This window comes from Arachis duranensis, chromosome 6 (assembly GCF_000817695.3).
Source record: "Arachis duranensis cultivar V14167 chromosome 6, aradu.V14167.gnm2.J7QH, whole genome shotgun sequence".
In the NCBI taxonomy this organism is placed as follows: Eukaryota; Viridiplantae; Streptophyta; class Magnoliopsida; order Fabales; family Fabaceae; genus Arachis; species Arachis duranensis.
This window is the reverse complement of record NC_029777.3, coordinates 25,970,644-25,992,479: the sequence shown is the minus strand read 5'-3', so window position 1 is coordinate 25,992,479 and position 21,836 is coordinate 25,970,644. Positions and strand designations below refer to the sequence as shown.

Below are 21,836 nucleotides of genomic sequence, written 5' to 3'. Positions count from 1 at the left end.
GTGCTCATTTGTCCTCTGACGGAGGATTTCTTTCCTTTTCCAGGCTTGTTCTTGTCTTTCAAAAAATCCTCTGGACTTTTGAAGGAGATCCTCTGAATCACAATTTGAAGAATTATTGAACTCCTCACAGTATGGATTACTAAGATTTCTTTGATTTTGACTTTCCCAGCCACAATATGAGTAGTTGTTAGACTCATCAAAATCTGGATCATATTGTGTCTCTGGAAGGTGTCCCATTTTAACTGATTGTTCACATTCTTCTTGATATGTCCAGACACCATGAGGATAATGATATAAGTCATTCTGTGGTTCTGGACAGTATCTCATGTGCTCAGCTTGATCAATTTGTGACTCTGGAGCAAGTCTCCATTGATTGAAGTGCTCAGAATTTGTATCTTCTTGGTGATATTCCCAACCATCATTAGAATAATGACTTGAATCATATTGTGATGGTGGGCAATATCCTATGAAGTTTGGTTGATTAAAAGATGAGGTGAACTCCATTTGAATTTTGTAGAACACAACACCAATGAAAATTGAAATTACTCATATCAGAAATGAGTTTTGCTTAGTGAGGCAAAAACACAAACACCTTGGTTTCAACTTAGAACAGAGAACAAAAAAGAAAAAATGCTTGATCTAGACTTCTCACCCACTTAATCATTGTTGATCTAATCCCCGGCAACGGCGCCAAAAACTTGATGGTGTTTTTGTGGAAAAACGAATTTTCAACACACAAATCCAACCGGCAAGTATAGCGGGTCGCATCAAGTAATAATAACTCACTTAGAGTGAGGTCGATCCCACAGGGATTGATGGATCAAGCAACTTTAGTGGGTGATTAGTTTAGTCAAGCTAACATTGAAGGGATATTGGATGAAGTGTAGCCAACAAGAAATTGAGTAATAGAAAGGAAATTTCAAGGAATTTAAAGTGCAGAAGATAAATTGCAGTAAAAGTAAAGTGCAGAAAAGTAAAATTGCAAGTAACTTAAAGAACAAGAAAGTAAAATAGCTGAAACTTAAATTGCAAGAAAAGTAAATTGCATCAAATGTAAAGGGGGCTGGGGTGCTGGAAATTAAATGAAAGCAGTAGATCCAAGCTTAGAACAATTGCAGGGAGATTAAAGTGCTTGAAAGTAAATTAGAAGCAATAGAAACAGAAAGGTAAAAATGCAGATGAAATAAAAGCAGCAGATGTAAACAGCAAGGCAAAATTTCTTGAAGGAGTAAACAGAAATTAAGTTCAGCTTAAGTGCAGAGTAAAATTGAAAATCTCAGGAAATCATAGAGACTAGAAAACAAGTCTAGATCTCAATTCCTTCCTTGATCAAAGTAGAAGACAACTTGCAGAAGAGAAGAAAGATGAAAGCAGTAAAAGAAACTTCAGACCCAATTTCTCAATTTCCTCAATTATGCAGAAGAACACAAATGAATTTTAGATGGAGAATTGAAAACAGAATTTCTTCAATTCTTGATCCAAAATTTAAGCAGAAAGGAAAATTAAAAGAGAGAACTATCTACTACTCCCTAATGGAGCCAACCTCCCCTTCCGAGCTCTAATTGATGCCTTTATCTAAGAAATTCCAAAGTTCAAAATTAAAATGCAAGTAGAAAGAAAATTCCCAAAATAAAGTCTCCAGCCCCCTCAATTACATAAAACTATCTCCTATTTATACACTTTCTATTCTTGGATCTTAGGATTTGGATGGGCTTTTGATTTGGTGAAGAAATGAATTTTATTGGATTTTTAATCCAATTTTAGCCCATGAAGAAAGTAGCTCCCAGGAGGCTGCCTTGCCCTTGTGGAGGGCAGGGCAGAAAATGGTGTGTGCGGCCGTTGGTGCGTGCGAGTTGGGCATTGATGCTTGCAGGATGCTGCCCTGCCCTTGTGGAGGGCAGGGCAGAAATTTTTGGTGCGCCAGAATGATGCCCGTGCGTGCTGCTGTGTTGCTGCCGAAACTCCTTGGTGCGCCAATCTTGTGCGCATGTGTGCATCACCAAAATGCTGCCCTGCCCTTGCGGAGGGCGGGGCAATGTTTCCTTTGGGGAGTGCCAAGTTCGAATCCCATGGAGTGCATTGCTTGGCTTTTTCTTCTTGGCACCTAATTCACGCCTAAGGCTTGGCTTTCTAGAGGTCTTGTGTTCGAAACTTGGTGGAGGAAGTTGTTGCAATTTTTCCTTGAATTTTCATGAAGAAAACACGACATTGCCCTCCAAGAGGGCATTCTGCTCTCCTTGAGGGCAGACTTCCTTGGGTTCCTTGTCTGTCCCTCTTCGAACCTTGGTGGAAGCATTTTGGTTTATTTTTGCTTGTTTTTGGCCCTTAAAGATGCCTTTCGTTCTTGCCTCAATTGCATGTCAAATATGGATTGCTATATATCGTTGGAAAGCTCTGAATGTCAGCTTTCCAACGCAACTGGAAGCACATCAATTGGACGTCTGTAGCTCAAGTTATAGCCCTTTGAAGGAGGCATGGTCATGCTGTGAGCGCCCAGATTTTACCTTAGCGAAAATTCTTGCTTCCTACCTCACTTTGCATCACGATTCTGCCCTGCCCTTGGCAAGAGCAGGGCAGTGTGCGTGCTGGCTGCTTCCTTCTTTGATTTGGTCATGGGCCACGCTTTTAAAAGCGTGGCCTAAGGCTCCAAAGTGTACCCCAACTTCAAAGTGTACCCCAAAGCTCTTTTTTTCTCCTTTTTTTGTGCTTCTTTGCTTCTTTTTCTTCTTATTTTCTACAAGATTTATAAAATTAAAATATCAAGAAAATATATCATTTAAGTACAAAAGCATTCAATATTTAAGCACAAATCATCAATTTCTTGTATGAAAAAGCATAGAAAAATAGGTATATGATGACTTGTCATCAATTGCCTTAGTTGAAGTGACCTTTTATTTTTTAGTATTTCTTTGATAGAATACTTTGTAAATTGATTTTGGCGAGGTCGTGGTCTTTTGGGCCGAGTTGTCTCCCTTTTGGCGCGCGCCTTCTGTTGGTTGATTCTCTTAGTTGATCTTCTCTTGAGTTATTTCAAGTAATCTCTTGGGTTTACTTTTATAACTGTGTCGCTTTTGGTTGCCTCGGGCTGACTTCTTCATGTCGGTCTACCCCAAGTTATTTTTGAGTAATCCATTTTATTTAGACCTTGTCCGGTCTCTTTCTTTATGGATTACCTTATATAACTTTTGTAGCTTTCTGGGCCAACTTCGTCGTATCAGTCCCTTCGAAGTTATTTCTAGTAATCCGTTTTATTTGGACCTTGTCAGGTCTCTTTTTATGGATTACTTTTTATAACTTATTGTAGCTTTAGTCCGACTTCTTCATGTCGGTCCCTTTGGAAGTTATTTCAAGTAATCCGCTTTTTAGGGTTGGCCAGTCCTCTTTTTAGGGATTACTTTTTATAACTTTTTGTCGCTTTGATCTTGGTGCGACTTCTTTTGCGTCGGTCCATTTCAAGTTATTTCTTAGCAATCCATTTTTGTTTCAGACCTCGTCAAGCCTCTATTCAGGGATTGCTTTTTATAACTTCTTGCATTATTCTATTTTTATCGCTTTTCATCTTTGCCGATTTTGTAGAGTTTGATCCTCGCTTAGTCGATCTTTGATGAATTTGGTTTTCATTTTTTGTCGATCACGTCGGGCAGTGAATTTGGTTTTCACTTTTGCCGATCTGTAGCTTTATAATCGGGCGATGAATTTTGCATTTTTTTTAGAATCATGCGTCTTGATAAGGAGATTTTGTAGGAAATCTGAAAAACTTTATTCAAGATAGAAAATATGCGAAATATATACATGTGGGTGCTTACCCTAGGTAATTTTGTAGATCTTGGCTTGGTGCCTCATTAAAAAACCTTTTAGGAAAAAGAGTGCACCTTTGTCCTAAGATCTTTTAATACCTTTTAACTATAATACCTTCTAAGGTTGCAAGCGTGCCACGATCTCGGTAGCTCTCGGCCCTCGAGTTCGGACACTTTGTAGTAACCTTTTTTCAGTACCTCTGTGATTTGGTAAGGTCCTTTCCAATTAGCTGCTAGCTTTCCCTCTCCGAGTCGACTTGTTACAATATCATTTCGGATTAGGATAAGGTCATTTTTGGTGAAGCTTAGCTGTACTACCTTTTGATTGTATCTTAAGGCCATGCGGCATTTTAGTGCTTCTTCTCTGATATGAGCTCTTTCTCAGACTTCCGAGAGTAAGTTGAGCTCTTCCCTTTGGAGTCGGGAGTTAGCTTCTTCACTGTAGAGGATCGTTCTGGGAGATCCTTCTTCAACTTCTACCGGTATCATTGCCTTCATTCCATAAGCCAATCGGAAGGATGATTCTTTTGTGGTAGAGTGTGGGGTTGTCTGATATGCCCATAGGACTTGTGGGAGCTCTTCGGCCCAGGCTCCCTTTACGTCCTGCAACCTCCGTTTTAACCCGGCTAGTATGACTTTATTAGCAGCTTCTGTTTGTCCATTAGTCTACGGGTGTTCCACGGATGTGAATTGGAACTTTATCTTCAAGTCAGTGACCAATTTTCTAAAGCATGCGTCTGTGAACTGAGTGCCATTGTCTGTGGTGATGGAGTAAGGAACCCCAAACTTTGTGATAATGTTCTTATATAGAAATTTCTGACTTCTTTAGGCCGTGGCATTGGCTAAGGTCTATGCCTCTATCCATTTTGTGAAATAATCTACCCCTATAATGAGGAACTTAACCTATCCTGACCCTTGGGGGAAGGGCCCGAAAAGGTCGAGTCCCTACTTTGTAAATGGTTAAGGTAATGTCACGCTGATGAGCTCCTCTGGTGGGGCGACATGGAAGTTAGCATGTTTCTGACATGGTGGACACGTCTTAACGTACTCGGTGGCTTCTCTTTACAGTGTCGGCCAAAAGAGTCTGGCTTGGAGTACTTTTTTAGCAAGGGCTCGTGCTCCGAGATGGTTCCCATAGGTGCCACTGTGTATCTCTTCCAATACCTCTTTTGTATTAGAGGTTGGTACACATTTTAGTAGAGGTGTCGAAATTCCTCTCTTGTATAGAATGTTATTTATGATGGTATAATACTGTGCCTCCCGTTTTAACCTCTTTGCCTTCTGTTTATCTGTAGGAAGTATCTCTGATATGAGGTAGTTAATTATGGGAGTCATCCATCCCTGATCTTGGCCTGATATGGCTAAGATTTCTTCTTTTGAGATTGACGGGTTCTGTAGTACTTCCTGGATGAGGCTCCTATTATTGCCCCCTGGTTTGGTGCTGGCTAATTTTGAGAGTGCGTCAGCTCGAGCATTCTATTCACGAGGTATATGTTGGATCTCATATTCCTGAAAATGCCTGAGTTATTTCCTGGTTTTGTCCAGGTACTTTTTCATAGCTGGATCTTTGGCTTGGTAGGTCCCTGCTATTTGCGAGGTAACAACCTGTGAGTCGCTAAAGATGACAAGTTTTTGGGCTCTGACTTCTTTAGCCAGCTTCAAACCAGCTAATAGTGCCTCATACTCAGCCTGGTTATTAGAAGCAAGGAACTCAAACTTTAGTGAGAGTTCAATTTGGGTTCCCTGATTACTTTCTATTATCATGCCTGCTCCACTCCAGGTTTTATTGGAAGAGCCGTCCACGTAAAGATTCCACTTTGTAGGGATTTCCGGGGTGTCAGTGTACTCTACAATAAAGTTGGCCAGATACTGTGATTTGATTGCTGTCCAAGCTTCATATTAGAGGTCAAACTTAGACAACTCAACTGCCCACTATAGGATTCTCCCTGCTAAATCTGTTTTCTGCAGAATGCCTTTTATGGGCTGGTTGGTCCGAACCTTGATGGTATGATCCTAGAAGTATGGACGAAGTCATCGAGAGGTTAATATGAGAGCGTAGGCAAACTTCTCTATCTTTTGATAGTTCAGTTTGGACCCTTGTAGCGCTTTGCTGATGAAGTATATAGGTTGCTGTCCGCTTTCGTCCTCTCGGACTAGTGCCGAGGCTACTACCCGACTTCCACTGCTAGGTATACTACGAGTGCTTCTCCTTCCCGAGGTTGAGTAAAGACGGGTGATTGTCCCAGGAATCTTTTGAAATCCTAGAAAGCTAGCTCGCATTCTGATGTCCATTCGAATTTCCTTCCCTTCCTTAGCGTAGCGTAGAAGGGGAGAGATCTTATGGCTGATCCAGCTAGAAACCTGGACAAGGCTGCCAGTCGCCCGTTGAGTTGTTGCACTTCTTTGACACAGGTCGGGCTTTTCATGTTAAGTATGGCCTGGCATTTGTCTGGGTTTGCTTCGATTCCTCTTTGTGTGAGCATGAATCCTAGGAATTTTCCAGCTTCTACTACGAAGGTGCATTTCGCAGGGTTAAGTTGCATGCCATGCTTTCTTATGGTATTGAATACTTGGGCGAGGTTGGACAGTAATGATTCCTCACGTTGTGTCTTTACTAACATGTCATCTGATGAGCGGATAATTTATACGCTTTTTGGCATTGTTTTTAGGTAGTTTTTAGTAGGATATAGCTACTTTTAGGGATGTTTTTATTAGTTTTTATGCAAAATTCACATTTCTAGACTTTACTATGAGTTTGTGTGTTTTTCTATGATTTCAGGTATTTTCTGACTGAAATTGATGGACCTGACCAAAAATCTGATAGAAGGCTGAAAAAGGACTACATATGCTATTGGATTCTGACCTCTCTGCACTCGAAATGGATTTTCTGGATCTACAGAACTCCAAATGGCGCGCTCTGAATTGAGTTGTAAAGTAGACATCTAGATCTTTCCATCAATATATAACAGTCTATACTTTATTCGAGTTTAGATGACGCAAATTGGCGTTCAACGCCAGTTCCATGCTGCATTCCGGAGTAAAACGCCAGAAACACGTCACCAACCAGAGTTAAATGCCAAAAACACGTTACAACTTGGCATTTAACTCCAAGAGAAGCCTCTGTACGTGCAAAGCTCAAGATCAGCCCAAGCACAAACCAAAGTGGGCCCCGAAAGTAGACTTCTGCATTATTTACTTATTTCTGTAACCCTAGTAACTAGTTTAGTATAAATAGAACTTTTTACTATTGTACTAGGGGTCTTTTTCCCTATTTTTGAATTCATATGTCATTTGGGGAGGCCGGCCATTCAACCATGCCTGAACCTTCATCACTTATGTATTTTCAACGGTGGAGTTTCTACACACCATAGATTAAGTTGTGGAGCTCTGCTGTACCTTGAGTATTAATGCAATTACTACTGTTCTTCTATTCAATTCACACTTATTCTTATTCTAAGATATCCATTCGCACTCAAGAACCTGATGAATGTGATGATTATGTGACGCTCATCACCATTCTCATTTATGAACGTGTGCCTGACAACCACTTTCGTTCTACATGCAAATAAGCTTGAATGAATATCTCTTGGATCCCCTAATCAGAATCTTCGTAGTATAAGCTAGAATCCATTAGCAGCATTCTTGAGAATCCTGAAAGTCTAAACCTTGTCTGTGGTATTCCGAGTAGGATTCAGGGATTGAATGACTGTGACGAGCTTCAAACTCGCGACTGTAGGGCGTGATGACAGACGCAAAAGGATCAATGGGTCCTATTCCTACATGATCGAGAACTGACAGATGATTAGCCGTGCGGTGACAACGCACCTGGACCATTTTCACTGAGAGGACGGACGGTAGCCATTGACAACGGTGATCCCCAACATACAGCTTGCCATGTAAAGGAGTAAGAATGATTGGATGAAAGCAGTAGGAAAGCAGAGATTCAGAAGGAACACAGTATCTTCCTGCGCTTATCTGAAATTCCCACCATTGAATTACATAAGTATCTTTATCTTTATTTTATGCTTAATTTATCTTTATATTCGAAAACTATTATAACCATTAGAATCTGCCTGACTGAGATTTACAAGATGACCATAGCTTGCTTCATACCAACAGTCTCTGTGGGATTGACCCTTACTCACGTAAGGTTTATTACTTGGACAACCCAGTGCACTTGCTGGTTAGTTGTGCGAAGTTGTGAATAAAGTGCTGAGATTATAAATGCGCATACCAAGTTGAGCGCCATTGTTAGAGATCACAATTTCGTGCACCAAGTTTTTGGCGCCGTTGCCGGGTATTGTTTGAGTTTGGACAATTGACGGTTTATCTTGTTACTCAGATTAGGTAATTTTCTTTTCAAAAAGTTTTCAAAAATCTTTCAAAATTTTTTATATGTTTTCGTTTTTTTCAAAACTTATTTTCGAAAAATCCAAAAAAAAATAATAATAAAATCATAAAAATAAAAAGATATTTTATGTTTCTTGTTTGAGTCTAGTGTCAATTTTTAAGGTTGGTGTCAATTGTATCTTTTTAATTTTCTAAAAATTTTTTTCGAAAATTCATGCATGTGTTCTTCATGATCTTCAAGTTGTTCTTGATAAGTCTTGTTTGATCTTCATATTTTCTTGTTTTGTGTCTTTTCTTGTTTTTCATATGCATTCTTGTCTTATTAGTCTCTAAACATGAAAAATTTCTATGTTTGGTGTCTTGCATGTGTTTCTTTTCTTAGAAAAAAATTTTTCAAAAATAAGTCTTGATGTTCATTGATCTTCAAAGTGTTCTTGGTGTTCATCTTGACATTCATAGTGTTCTTGCATGCATCATGTGTTTTGATTCATAATTTTTATGTTTTAAGTCATTTAGTTGTTTTTTCTCTCTCATCACTAAATTCAAAAAATAAAAAAAAATATCTTTTCCTTATTTCTCTCATAATTTTCGAAATCTTTGGGTTGACTTAGTCAAAATTTTTTAAAATAAGTTGTTTCTTGTTAGTCAAGTCAAGATTTCAATTTTAAAAATATTATCTTTTCAAAACTTTTTCAAAAATCAAATCTTTTTCATTTTCTATATATTTTCGAATATTTCTTTTAAATTGATTTTCAAAATCATTTTCTTAATTTTATTTCATAATTTTCCAAAACTTTACTAACAATTAGTGTGATTGATTCAAAAACTTGAAGTTTGATACTTTTTTCTTAAGAAAGGTTCAATCTTTAAATTCTAGAATCATATCTTTTAGTTTCTTGTTAGTCAAGTCATCAATTTTAAAAATCATATCTTTTTAAACATATCTTTTTCAAATCATATCTTTTTAAAAATCAATTTCAAAATCTTTTCTAACTTCTTATCTTTTCAAAATTGATTTTCAAATCTTTTTCAACTAACTAATTGACTTTTTGTTTGTTTCTTATCTTTTTCAAAACCACCTAACTACTTTTCTCTCTCTAATTTTCGAAACTTCCTCACCTTTTTTTTCAAAATTATTTTTAATTAACTAATTGTTTTAATTTTAATTTTAATTCTTTTCTTAACTTTCGAAAATCACAAACCATTTTTCAAAAATTAATTTTCGAAACTCCTCTCTCTCATCTCCTTCGATTTATTTATTTATTTACTAACACTTCTCTTCATCTAAAAATTTGAATCCTCTATTCTCCTTTGTGTTCGAATTTTTCTCCTCCTTCTTCTATTCTTTTCTTCTTCTACTCACATAAAGAAATCTCTATACTGTGACATAGAGGATTCCATACTTTCTTTGTTTTCTTCTCTCTCATATGAGCAGGAACAAGGAAAAAGGTATTCTTGTTGAAGCTGATCCTGAACTTGAAAGGACCATGAAGAGGAAGCTAAGAGCAGCTAAAGCACAACACTCTGAAGAGGACCCAACTGAAATTTTCAAACAGAAAATAGATATGGCAGCCGAACCCAACAACAATGCAAGGAAGATGCTTGGTGACTTTACTGCACCAAATTCCAACTTACATGGAAGAAGCATCTCAATTCCTGCCATTGGAGCAAACAACTTTGAGCTAAAGCCTCAATTAGTTTCTCTGATGCAACAGAATTGCAAGTTTTATGGACTTCTATCAGAAGTTCCTTTTCAGTTCTTAATTGAATTCTTGCAGATCTATGATACTGTTAAGACCAATGGGGTTAATCCCGAGGTCTACAGGCTTATGCTTTTCCCTTTTGCTGTCAGAGACAGAGCTAGAGTATGGTTGGACTCTCAACCTAAAGACAGCCTGAACTCTTGGGATAAGCTGGTCACGGCTTTCTTAGCTAAGTTCTTTCCTCCTCAAAAGCTGAGCAAGCTTAGAGTGGATGTTCAAACCTTCAGACAAAAAGAAGGTGAATCCCTCTATGAAGCTTGGGAGAGATACAAGAAAATGACCAAAAAGTGTCCTTCTGACATGCTCTCAGAATGGACCATTATGGATATATTCTATGATGGTTTGTCTGAATTATCTAAAATGTCACTGGACTATTCTGCAGGTGGATCTATTCACCTAAAGAAAACAATTGCAGAAGCTCAGGAACTCATTGAAATGGTTGCAAATAACTAATTCATGTACACCTCTGAGAGGAATCCTGTGTGTAATGGGACGCCTAAAAAGAAGGGAGTTCTTGAAATTGATACTCTGAATTCCATATTGGCTCAGAACAAAATGTTGACTCAGCAAATCAACATGATTTCTCAGAGTCTGAATGGATTGCAAAATGCATACAATAGTACTAAAGAGGCATCTTCTGAAGAAGAAGCCTATGATCTTGAGAACCCTGCAATGGCAGAGGTGAATTACGTGGGTGAAGCCTATGGAAACACCTATAATTTCTCATGGAGAAATCATCCAAATTTCTCATGGAAGGATCAACAAAAGCCTCAACAAGGCTTTAATAATGGTGGAAGAAACAGGTTTAGCAATAGCAAGCCTTTTCCATCATCCTCTCAGCAGCAGACAGAGAATTCTGAGTAGAGCACCTCTAGTTTAGCAAACATAGTCTCTGATCTATCTAAGGCCACTCTAAGTTTCATGAATGAAACACGGTCCTCCATTAGAAATTTGGAGGCACAAGTGGGTCAGCTGAGTAAGAAAATCACTGAAACTCCTCCTAGTACTCTCCCAAGCAATACATAAGAGAATCCAAAAAGAGAGTGCAAGGCCATTAATATAATCAAAATGGCCGAATCCAAAGAGGAAGGGAAGGACGTCAATCTCAATGAGGAAGACCTCATGGGACGTCCTCCAGACAGAAAGGAATTCTGTTCATACCCTGGGTCGAGATGACCGAGTCAGGATGTTCAATAACAAAGCGACCGACCTCTTTAGATCAAGTGGACCGACTTATTTACGAAGAAGTCGGCCAAAGCGACAGGAAAAGCCCAAAGAAGGGCCCAAATCAAGGAATACGATCTAGATCCAAAGGCAGCCCAAGCCGATAGAGACAAGGGCGGTTCCATGGAAGATAAGCTGACCTCAAATAAAAGATAAGATAAGATAACTAACTTATCTTATCCACAGAAGGTCACATCTCACAACTATAAATACACTGGAGCACCCAGGTATAACTCATACTCTGATTCTACTCAATACCTGCTTAATACCCTTGCTAACTTAAGCATCAGAGTCCCTTGCAGGTACCCCCCACCCGCCAGGGACGAAAGATCAGCAGCACTTTCGGTCCAGAAATGTAATTTTTGCATAAAAACTAATAAGAATATACTAAAAAGTAACTAAAACATACTAAAAACTACCTAAAAACAATGCCAAAAAGCGTATAAATTATCCGCTCATCAATCTCAAAACTCAAATAAGCTCTTATCTAGGTACACTAAATATAAAAACAAATTTGAAGCATTGAAACATGAAATGTCTTCTTTACAAGCAAAATTAGATGCATATAATAATATTTCTTTTGTCAATTTGAAAAATGAAAATGATACTTTGAAAAAGAAAAATGATTTTTTGAAAACTAAAATTGAGAGTTTGAAAGAAAAATTAACTGCATTTAACCCTGTTCATATTGTTGCTGAAAATAAAAACTGCATGAAACTATAAAGTCTTTGAATAATGATTTATCAAAATTTGTCCAAGGATTTAATAACTTAGATAAAATCTTAGCTATTTAAAGACCTATTTCACAAAAAAGCTATCTTGGGATATGAAGAAAGAAGCACTACTATTTTCAAAAATCATTCTCACAAAACCTACATCATACAATCAAAACAGAAAATTACCAAGCAATTTTACAACTTCAGCAAGAAAAAAGTTTGCTATATATGCAATACACCTAGACATACTTATAAGGAATGTTTCATTTTTTTAAAAAATATATAGTAATAAAGTTTACACTATTGTGCTAGATTACTAGTGCACGAAATCGCAATCACACTTTTGCAATTCCGCACAACTAACCAGCAAGTGCACTGGGTCGTCCAAGTAATACCTTACGTGAGTAAGGTTTAATCCCACAGAGATTGTCGGCTTGAAGCAAGCCATGGTTATCTTGTAACTCTTAGTCAGGATATCAATAATTCTCAGATTTAAGTGTAAAAAGTAAAAGAACATGAAATAAATACTTGTTTTGCAGTAATGGAGAACAGGTTAAGGTTTTGGAGATGCTATATCTTCTGAATCTCTACTTTCCTACTGCCTTCTTCTTCATGCACGCAAGGCTCCTTCCATGGCAAGCTGTATGTAGGGTTTCACCGTTGTCAATGGCTACCTCCCATCCTCTCAGTGAAAATGTTCAATGCGCTCTGTCACAGCACGGCTAATCATCTGTCGGTTCTCAATCAGGTTGGAATAGAATCCAATGATTCTTTTGCGTCTGTCACTAACGCCCATCCCTCAGGAGTTTGAAGCTCGTCACAGTCATTCAATCCTTGAATCCTACTCAGAATACCACAGACAATGTTTAGACCTTCCGGATTCTCTTGAATGCCGCCATCAATTCTAGCTTATACCACGAAGATTCTGATTAAGGAATCCAAGAGATATTCACTCAATCTAAAGTAGAACGGAGGTAGTTGTCAGGCACAAGTTCATAGGTGAGAATGATGATGAGTGTCACGGATCATCACATTCATCAAGTTAAGGAACAAGTGATATCTTAGAATAGAAGCAAGCATGATTGAATGAAAAATAGTAGTAATTGCATTAATCCATCAAGACACAGCAGAGCTCCTCACCCCCAACCATGGGGTTTAGAGACTCATGCTGTAGAAGGTACAGTATGAAACGTGTAAAATGTCATGAGGTAAAGATACAATGTCAAAAGGTCCTATTAAAAGTGAACTAGTAACCTAGGGTATACAGAAATGAGTAAATGACGTAAAAATCCACTTCCGGGGTCCACTTGGTGTGTGCTTGGACTGAGCATTGAAGCTTTCATGTGTAGAGACTTTTCCTGGAGTTAAACGCCAGCTTTTGTGCCAGTTTGGGCGTTTAACTCAAATTTTTGTGCCATTTCCGGTGTTAAACGCCGGGAATTCTAAAGCTGATTTGCAATGCCGGTTTGGGCCATCAAATCTCAAACAAAGTATGAATTATTATACATTGCTGGAAAGCACAGGATGTCTACTTTCCAACGCAATTGAGAGCGCACCAATTGGGCTTCTGTAGCTCCAGAAAATCCACTTCAAGTGCAGGGAGGTCAGAATCCAACAGCATCTGCAGTCCTTTTTCAGCCTCTGAATCAGATTATTGCTCAGGTCCCTCAATTTCAGCCAAAAATTACCTGAAATCACAGAAAAACACACAAACTCATAGTAAAGCTCAGAAAAGTGAATTTTAAATAAAAACTAATAAAAACATACTAAAAACTAACCAAAACATATTAAAAACATACTAAAAACAGTGCCAAAAAGCGTATAAATTATCCGCTCATCACAACACCAAACTTAAATTGTTGCTTGTCCCCAAACAACTGAAAATCAATTAGGATAAAAAGAAGAGAACATACTATAGACTCCAAAATATCAATGAAACTAAGCTCCAATTAGATGAGCGGGACTAGTAGCTTTTTGCTTCTGAATAGTTTTGGCATCTCACTTTATCCTTTGAAGATTAGAATAATTGGCATCTATAGGAACTCAGAATTCAGATAGTGTTATTGATTCTCTTAGTTAAGTGTGATGATTCTTGAACATAGTTATTCTATGAGTCTTGGCTGTGGCCCAAAGCACTCTGTTTTCCAGTATTACCACCGGATACATACATGCCACAGACACATAACTGTGTGAACCTTCTTAGATTGTGACTCAGCTTTGCTAGAGTCTCCAATTAGAGGTGTCCAGGGTTCTTAAGCACACTCTTTTTGCCTTGGATCATTTTTTTTCGAATACACTGCTTTTTCTTGCTTCAAGAATCAATTTGATGATTTGTCAGATACTCAATAACATTTCTCCTTTTTCATCATTCTTTCAAGAGCCAACAAGTTTAACATTCTTTAATCAACAAATTCAAAAGACATATGCACTGTTCAAGCATTCATTCAGAAAACAAAAAGTATTGTCACCACATCAAACTAATTCAACTAGTTTCAGAGATAAATTTGAAATCCTGTACTTCTTGTTCTTTTTTCATTAAAGCATTTTTCATTTAAGAGAGGTGATGGATTCATAGGATATTCATAGCTTTAAGACATGAACCTTAAATTTTATTAATCATGAATTAAGAACAAGACTCAAAAATAACTATAAGATAAGACTAATAATAATAGAGAACAACAAATTAAATGACTCTAAAATAGATTCCTAATGATAGAGGTTATCACAGAGTTAGGACTCAACAACCTTGATTTTGAGAAGTGGATGCTCCCTCAACTTGTGGGGTATTTGACCCTTCAAGGGAGAGCTTCTGGCGCTTCAGCTCCAGTAGCTCACGCCCCTGCTTCTCTTGTTCCTTTAGCAATTTGCAGAGCATGCAGTTTTGATTCTGCTATTCTTCCTTAATTTGTTCCATAGTTTCTTGCAGCTTGGCAACAGATGCTTCAAGGTTGGCCCAGTAGTCAATTTCAGGAAGTTCAGGGAGGAACTCCTGCGCCCTCCTTTTGATAGAGTTATCTTGCATTTGTCCTTCCATTGACCTCTTGGTGATTGGATGTTCAATTAGGATGAATTCGTCTACTCCCATCCTCACCCCAGCATCTTTACATAGCAAAGAGATTAAGCTTGGGTAAGCCAGTTTGGCTTCAGTGGAATTCTTGTTTGCAATTGTGTAAATCTCACAAGCAATAAGATGATAAACCTCCACTTCTTTTCCCAGCATAATGCAATGAATCATCACTGCTCTCTTGATGGTGACCTCAGAACGGTTGCTAGTGGGCAATATAGAACGCCCAATGAAGTCTAGCCAACCTCTTGCAATTGGTTTGAGATCTCCTCTCTTGAGTTGGTTTGGGACACCTTTTGAATTTCCACTTAGTTCCAGGGAGGCATATGTCCTCTAGAACTTGATCCAACCCCTTATTTGCTCTCACCATTCTCCTATTAAAGGATTCAGGATCATCTTGCAGTTGAGGCAATTTGAAGACCTTTCTTATTTTGTCTAGATGGAAGTAAATAATTCTTCCTCTAACCATGGTTCTGTAGGTATGAAAAGCAGTTTCAGTCATTCTCTGCTTATCTGTCAGCCACAGATTTGAGTAGAATTCCTGAACCATGTTCCTTCCAACCTTTGTCTCAGGGTTGGTTAGAACTTCCCATCTCTGTTTCGAATTTGCTCTTGGATCTCTGGATATTCATCTTCTTTCAGATCGAATCTGACTTCTGGGATCACTGACCTCAGACCCATTATTTTGTGGTAATGGTCTGCATGTTCTTTGGTTAAGAACTTCTCTTGATTCCAAAGATTCTTTGGAGTATTCTCTTTCTTGCCTCTTGAATTGGTTTGTTTTCCCTTAGGAGCCATGATATTGATAAATCTTGGCTTAGTGATCACGAAAAAGAACACCAAACTTAGAGGTTTGCTTGCCCTCAAGCAAAAGAAAGGAAGGGGGAGAGAGAGGAGGGGAGCAAATTCGAATGGTGGGGAGAGTGGGATGGCCGAATGTGTATTTATAAGGGAGGGGGAGAGATTTCGAAAACTTTTAAGAGATTTAAGAAGATATGGAAAGAAATTGAGAAGAGATTTGAGTTTTTGAAGAAGATTTGGAAAGGATTTGAAGGAGATTTGAAGAATAATTTAGAAAATTATTTAATTTTTGAAATTGAGAGTGGATGATGAAAGTTTGTAATGTATTTATGCAAAAAATTATAGATCAAAACAAGAAAGTTTGAAAAAATTTGAAGTGGAAAACAAAATCTCTGTCCCCTGCCTTTCTGGCGTTTAACGCCCACTTGGGCCCAAAATAGGCGTTTAACGCCCAGCCAGGTGCCCTGGCTGGCGTTAAACGCCAGAAATCCCCTTTATCACTGGGCGTTTTGCTGAATGCCCAGGATGCTGCCAACCTAGCGTTAAATGCCCAGAATGGTGCCCATTCTGGGGTTTAACGCCCAAAATGGTACCTTTACTGGCGTTAAACGCCCAGAATGGTATCCATTCTGGCGTTTAACGCCCAGAGTACCCATTACTGGCATTTTTTTTGCCAGCAAGCTCCTTTTCTCTGCTTTTTGCACTGAATCATTCTGTAACTCTGTGAATTCCTTCAATTTTGATGATTGCCCTTTGAGAAATTGTATATCAAACTTTTAAAGAACAATTAACCTTCTAATGACTGGGTTGCCTCCTAGCAAGCGCTTCTTTATTGTCTTTAGCTGGACCTTTATTGAGACTCATTCAAGCCTCAGTTTTGAGCATTCCTACTCAAAATTACTTTCAAGGTAATGTTTGATCCTCTGTCCATTAACATAACAATGAACTTTTTGTCAGAATCAATATCCTGAAGCTCAACATATCCATATGGTGACACTTCTGTAATCACATACGGACCCCTCCACCGGGATTTAAGTTTTCCTGGGAATAGTCTGAGCCTAGAGTTGAAGAGTAGAACTTTTTGTCCTGTCTCAAAGACTCTGGATGACAACTTCTTGTCATGCCACTTCTTTGCCTTTTCCTTATAAATTTTTGCATTTTCAAAGGCACTGAGGCTGAACTCCTCTAGCTCATTTAGCTGGAGCAATTTTTTTTCACCAGCTAACTTAGCATCCATGTTTAGGAATCTGGTTGCTCAGTAGGCTTTATGTTCTAGTTCCACGGGCAGATGACAAGCCTTCCCAAACACAAGTTGGTATGGAGAGGTTCCTATAGGAGTCATGAAGGTTGTTCTGTATGCCCACAGAGCATCATCCAAGCTCTTTGCCCAATCCTTTCTACAGGCAATAACAGTCCATTCCAGGATTCTTTTTAGCTCTCTATTAGAGACTTCAGCTTGCCCATTTGTCTGTGGGTGATACGGAGTTGATACTTTGTGGCTAATTCTATATCGGACCATAGCAGAGTACAACTGTTTATTACAGAAATGACTGCCCCCCATCACTGATTAGTACTCTGGGAACACCAAACCTGCTAAAGATGTGTTTCTGTAGGAATTTCAGTACGATCTTGGTATCATTATTGGGTGTGGCAATTGCTTCTACCCATTTAGACAAATAGTCTATTGCCACTAGAATATAAGTGTTTGAGTATGACGGGGGAAGGGACCCATGAAGTCAATTCCCCATACATCAAACAATTCAATCTCTAGGATCCTTTGTTGAGGCATGGCGTAACCATGAGGCAAGTTACTAGCTCTTTTGCAACGATTACAGTTACACACAAACTCCCGGGCATCCCTATAGATAGTAGGCCAGTAGAATTCACATTGGAGGACCTTAGTGGCTGTTCGCTCACCTCCGAAATGTCCCCCATACTGCGATCCATGGCAATGCCACAGGATCCTTTGTGCTTCCTCTTTGGGTACACATCTGCGGATTATTCCATCTGCACATCTCTTAAAGAGATATGGCTCATCCCATAGGTAGTACTTGGCATCTGAAATTAATTTTTTTCTTTGCACCCTGCTGTACTCCTGTGGTATGAACCTCACAACTTTATAATTTGCAATATCTGCAAACCATGGTTCTTCCTGGATGGCAAAGAGTTGCTCATCTGGAAAGGTTTCAGAGATCTCAGTAGAAGGGAGGGACGCCCCAGCTACAGGTTCAATTCGGGACAGATGATCAGCTACCTGGTTCTCTGTCCCTTTTTTGTCTTATTTCTATATCAAACTCTTGCAGAAGCAATACCCACCTTATGAGCCTGGGTTTTGAATCCTGCTTCGTGAGTAAGTATTTAAGAGCAGCATGGTCAGTGTACACAATCACTTTTGACCCTACTAAATAGGATCTAAACTTGTCAATGGCATAAACCACTGCAAGTAACTCTTTTTCTGTGGTTGTGTAATTCTTCTGTGTGTCATTTAGAACACGGATAACATAATAAATGACGTGCAGAAGCTTGTTATGCCTCTGTCCCAACACTGCACCAATGGCATGGTCACTGGCATCACACATTAGTTCGAATGGTAATGTCCAGTCTGGTGCAGAGATGATTGGTGCTGTGACCAGCTTGGCTTTCAGGGTCTCAAATGCCTGCAGACACTGTGTGTCAAACACAAATGGTGTGTCGGCAGCTAGCAGGTTGCTTAGAGGTTTTGCAATTTTTGAAAAACCCTTTATGAACCTTCTGTAGAATCCTGCATGCCCCAGAAAGCTTCTGATTGCCTTAATATTGGCAGGTGGTGGTAATTTTTCAATTACCTCTACCTTTGCTTGATCTACCTCTATTCCCTTGCTTGAAATTTTGTGTCCAAGGACAATTCCTTCAGTCACCATAAAGTGACATTTCTCCCAGTTTAAGACCAGGTTAGTCTCTTGGCACCTTTTTCAGGACAAGTGCTAGATGATCAAGATAGGAGCTAAATGAGTCTCTAAATACTGAGAAGTCATCCATGAAGACTTCCAAGAATTTCTCTACCATATCAGAGAAGATGGAGAGCATGAACCTCTGAAAGGTTGCAGGTGCATTGCATAGACCAAAAGGCATTCTTCTGTAAGCAAACACGCCAGAAGGACAGGTGAATGCTGTTTGCTCTTGATCTTGATGGTCCACTGCAATTTGATTATAGCCTGAATAGCCATCCAAAAAGCAGTAATAATCATGACCCGCTAGTCTTTCTAGCATTTGGTCTATGAATGGTAAAGGGAAATGATCCTTCCTGGTGGTTGTATTGAGCCTTCTGTAGTCAATACACATGCGCCACCCTGTAACTGTTCTTGTAGGAACCAGTTCATTCTTTTCATTATGAACCACTGTCATGCCTCCCTTTGTGGGGACAACTTGGACAGGGCTCACCCAGGGACTATAAGAAATAGGATAAATAATCCCAGCCTCTAGTAACTTAGTGACCTCTTTCTGCACCACCTCCTTCATGGATGGATTTAGCCGCCTCTATGGTTGAACCACTGGCTTGGCATTATCTTCCAATAGGATCTTGTGCATGCATCTTGTTGGGCTAATGCCCTTAAGATCACTTATGGACCACCCAAGAGCTGTCTTGTGTGTCTTTAGCACTTGAATTAGTGCTTCCTCTTCCTGTGAATTTAAAGCAGAGCTTATAATCACTGGAAAAGTGTCACCTTCTCCAAGAAATGCATACTTCAGGGATGGTGGTAGTGGCTTGAGCTCGGGTTTAGGAGGCTTATCCTCTTCCTGAGGAATTTTCAGAGGTTCTTTTATTTCCTCTGGTTCCTCCAGGTCAGGCTGAACATCTTTAAAGATATCCTCTAGCTTTGATTCGAGACTCTCAATCAAATTGATCTCTTCCACTAAAGAGTCAATAATATCAGCGTTCATGCAGTCATTTGATGTGTCTGGATGATGCATAGCTTTGACAGCATTCAACTTGAACTCATCCTCATTGACTCTCAGGGTCACTTTCCCTTTTTTTACATCAATGAGAGTTCGTCCAGTTGCTAGGAAGGGTCTTCCTAGGATGAGAGTTGCACTCTTGTGCTCCTCCATTTTTAGCACTACAAAGTCAGTTGGAAAGGCGAATGGCCCAACCTTGACAATCATGTCCTCAATTATGCCTGTGGGTATTTAATGGAGCCATCAGCAAGTTGGAGGCATATCCGGGTTGGTTTGACTTCTTCAGTCAACCCAAGCTTTCTGATAGTAGATGCAGGTATTAGATTGATACTTGCTCCATGGTCACATAGGGCTGTCTTGGTACAAGCACCTTCTAATGTGCATGGTATCATAAAGCTTCCTGGATCTTGAAGCTTCTCTGGTAAGCTCTTCAAAATGACTGCATTGCATTCTTCAATGAGAAACACTTTTTCAGTTTCTCTCCAATCCTTCTTATAACTTAAGATCTCTTTCATGAACTTAGCATAAGAAGGTATTTGCTCAAGTGCTTCTGCAAACGGAATCTTTATTTCAAGAGTCCTGAGATAGTTTGCAAAGCGGGCAAATTGCTTATCCTGTTCCGCTTGGCGGAGTTTCTGAGGATAAGGCATCTTGGCTTTATACTCTTCAACCTTAGTTGCTGCAGGTTTATTTCCTACAGAAGTGGTTGGAGAAGCCTTCTTAAAGGGGTTACTATCAGCACTCTCCGGTGTCTGATTCCTCATTGGCGTTTGAACGCCAGGATTGGGTGAGGAATGGGCGTTTAACGCCAACTTTTCCCCCCTTTCTGGCGTGTGAACACCAAAAGTATTCCTCTCTGGGCTCTTACTGTCCTCAGAGGGATTTTGGACAGTGGTTTGGTTATCCTCTGTCAGTTGTTCCTTTCTTAGCTTTCTACTGCTTTTAGTTGATACATTCAATGTTTTCCCACTCCTTAATTTAACAGCTTGGCATTCTTCTGTTATCTGTTTAGATAGTTGCTGTCTTGTCTGATTTAATTGCGCTTCCATATTCTTGTTAGCAATTTTAGTTTCTTGGAGCATCTCTTTAAATTCTGCTAACTATTTTGTCATCATGAGTAATTGCTGATCTAACTGTTTTGTCATCATGAGTAATTGCTGATTAAGTTCAACCATCTATTCTTGAGGGTTAGGATCAGTAGTTACTGCCATAGCTTCTTCTTTTATAGAGGACTCACTGCTTGAGTATAAATGTTTATTTCTAGCAACTGTATCTATGAGCTCTTGAGCCTCTTCAATCGTCTTTCGCATGTGTATAGATCCACCAGCTGAGTGGTCTAAAGACATCTGAGTTTTTTCTGTGAGCCCATAATAGAAGATGTCTAACTGTACCCACTCTGAAAACATTTCAGAGGGGCATATTCTTAGCATACCTCTGTACCTCTCCCAGGCATTATAAAGGGATTCATTATCCTCTTGTTTAAAGCCTTGGATGTCCAGCCTTAGCTGTGTCATCCTTTTTGGAGGGTAAAATTGATTCAGGAATTTGTCTGATAACCGTCTCTATGTTTTTATGCTTGCTGTGGGTTGGTTATTCAACCACCTCTTAGCTTGATCTTTTACAGCAAATGGAAACAGTAATAATCTGTAGACATCCTGATCCACCTCTTTATCACGTACTGTGTCAGCAATTTGTAAGAACTGTGCCAGAAACTCAGTAGGTTCTTCCTGTGGAAGACCGGAATACTGGCAATTTTGCTGCACCATGATAATGAGTTGAGGGTTTAGCTCAAAACTTCTTGCTTTAATGGGGGGTATACAGATGCTACTCCCATATGCAGCTGTAATGGGGTTAGCATATGACCCCAGAGTCCTTCTGGACTGCTCAACTCCACTTAGGTCCATGATGGAGAAAGAGAGATGATATGGATTGCAAGTAAAGTAAAAAAATTTTTTTTTTCGTTTTTAATTAAAGATGACCGAAAATAATAAAATAAATGGGAAAGAAAATAGAATAAAATTTCGAAAACTAAAATAAAATAAAAGAGTAAAGTATCATTTTTGTCTCCAACGTTTGGGGTAAGTCCTATTTGTGTCCCTAACGTTTAAATCGTTCTATTTGTATCCTTAACATTTATAAAAATGATTCAATGTTATCCTACTATCAATTATACTAACAAATCAGA

General features: G+C 39.0%; 1 non-coding gene across 1 annotated transcript; it reads right to left on the bottom strand.

Annotated features, from left to right (window-relative positions):
- Nucleotides 1-10,108: 10,108 nt before the first annotated feature.
- LOC127740263 (small nucleolar RNA R71) lies at nt 10,109-10,212 on the bottom strand. Its single transcript, XR_008000943.1, has one exon. It is a non-coding gene; the product is annotated as a small nucleolar RNA R71 (small nucleolar RNA).
- Nucleotides 10,213-21,836: the final 11,624 nt, after the last annotated feature.